The following is a 2322-nucleotide window of genomic DNA, read 5'->3' on the forward strand; positions in this document are numbered from 1 at the left end:
AAAACTATTTATCCAATTTCATTCTCTTACTTCCTTATAAACTTAAAAAGCAGCTCTCAGTCAGCCTTCACAATGCTCCATCTTCGATCCTGCCCACTCCTTCTGTTACAGAACTAGGGCTGTCTGAGAAACTGAAGCATCATGAGGACTCCCCACCCCTGCAACCCAACTGTTGTGATCAAGTCAGTAAGATTTCAGATGTGTTGCTTTGAGAAACAGGCATGAGTTTATTGAAGGAATAGGAAAAGGGAAAGGGAAATTCTCAAGGGAAAGAGTAGTTCCTCTAAGAGAGAAGAGAGACAGTGTGCATCTCTTGCACTATAGTTTTATTGGGGATCCCATAGAAGTTTCCAGAGATTCCTGCCCATGTCCACCAATTGACTTTCAACTGACATCAGACTTTCAAGTCCTCAGTCCCATGACAACTAGAGGTTACCTTGACCCTTGCTGACTATTTCAAATTAGCTTCTTAACTATTAATTCTTACAGATTTTATGATTAGGAGAAATTATCTTAATCTCCCTGTGTTTCAGGATCTGGTCTATAAAGAGGGTCATGAAAGTCCCTCTTCAGGGTAACTTAGTTTCCTCTGATTACGTTGTTTTGGTCCTACATTCCTCCTACAGACAACAGGTAGTTTATTGAGGAATGTGACATAACTTGTCCACTTAAGCCAGGCAAAGCTGCAGGTAAATTGCTTCTTGGAAAAGAAAGCATATGGTAATCATTCAATGGGCCCATTTTATAAAATTATTCCCTTAACCTCATGGTCCTACTGTCCACATATGTCTTCCCCCTAATGCTAGGATTTTGTTTCATTTTTAAAGAATACTACAGAGTTTCTTTTTTATTTTTATTTTATTTTTTTTTAAATATGGAACACTTGACAAATTTGCATGTCATCCTTGTGCAGGAGCCAGGTTAATCTTCTCTGTATCATTTCAATTTTAGCATATGGTGCTGCCAAAGTGAGCAGACTACACAATTTCTTATACTGAACCATTGAGCCCTTCTCATGATTTTCATGGCCACATCCCCAGGCACTACACAGAATTCCCAAAGAGGCCAACAAAAATAATAATAATCCTGTTTCAATCTTAAATCAATGATATGCCCTGTGAGAGCCTCTAAAAGTGTGGAGAATTTTCTAGAAAGAAGAAAGGAGAAAGCTGGAAGGTGTGAAGAGGTGACCAAGAACCCATATTTCTCCTCCACCTTCAATGATGCTTTCTCTTCCAAGTCCCAATTGCAATTTGAAGTAAATGACCTCCAAAGTGGCCTTCAAGATTACCCCCAATGTCAATACCCTTGTTTCATTCCATCTGTTTTTGTCAGCTTTGAGTGGATGTAAATAAAATAACTGACAAGAACAGCTTAGAGGAGGAAAGGTTAGTTTTGGTTCATGGTTTCAGAGGTTCAGTCCATGGTTAGCAGGGTCAAGGCAGAAGGACATGGCAGAGGAAAGCTACTCAACCTAAAAGCAGAGAAGGAGCAGGGAAAAGATACACCCTTCCAGGGTATACCCCTCATGATCTACTTCCTCCGACTAGTTCCCACCTCCTAGTAGACCATTCAGTTATCAATGGATGAACCCATCAAATGGATTAATCCACTTACATGGGCAGAGCCCTTATTCTATGATCCAAGAATAGATAATGGTAAGGTAATCAGGATAATGGGTCTCAATTAAGGTCTTGTTCAAATGCAAAGACCACACCAGACTAACCATTAGAAATACTAATGGGCCCTATCAAGGCCTTTTTCATATATAAAGACCATGAGGCTTACCTGTGGGAAAATTCCAGTCAACTACTTTGTTATGAGCTGAAGATGGGAATGAACTCAGATGGGAGTTACAGAAAGAATTAAAACTCAAAGGTTAAAGGACACAGTCAATAACTTTGGTACTTTTTCAATGCCTGTTTAACATAGATTTTGGCCAATGCTCGTGCCCCCCCCCCAAAAAAAAACTATATAAGCCCCTAGGTTAGCACACCAAAATGAATTTTCATGCTATTAGGTCCCATCCCACATTGTGGGAGGTCGATCTCTTTTCACTAAAATAAATCCTACTCCATTTACTCATCCATTCCATTATTGTCTATGGATTTTATTCATCAAATTTGTGAAACAAGAACTCAGAAAGAAATTGGTGAAGCCAGCTGTCATACCATGATGCACCCATTTGGAGTAGCCTATGTGAACGAACTTGGAAGTAGATCATCCCACAGTTGAACTCTGATATGATTGCAGCTCCAAGTGGTCTCATGACTGAAACTTCATGAAAAAAATTTGAGCTGGGTACACTGGCACACGCCTGTA

The 2322-nt window shown here is 39.8% G+C and overlaps 1 non-coding gene across 1 annotated transcript; it reads right to left on the minus strand.

Moving 5' to 3' along the window:
• Window positions 1-868: 868 nt before the first annotated feature.
• On the minus strand, window positions 869-976 carry LOC124972703 (U6 spliceosomal RNA). Its single transcript, XR_007106497.1, has one exon. It is a non-coding gene; the product is annotated as a U6 spliceosomal RNA (small nuclear RNA).
• Between the last annotated feature and the right edge of the window lie 1346 nt (window positions 977-2322).

This window comes from Sciurus carolinensis, chromosome X (genome assembly GCF_902686445.1).
Source record: "Sciurus carolinensis chromosome X, mSciCar1.2, whole genome shotgun sequence".
Taxonomy (NCBI): domain Eukaryota; kingdom Metazoa; phylum Chordata; class Mammalia; order Rodentia; family Sciuridae; genus Sciurus; species Sciurus carolinensis.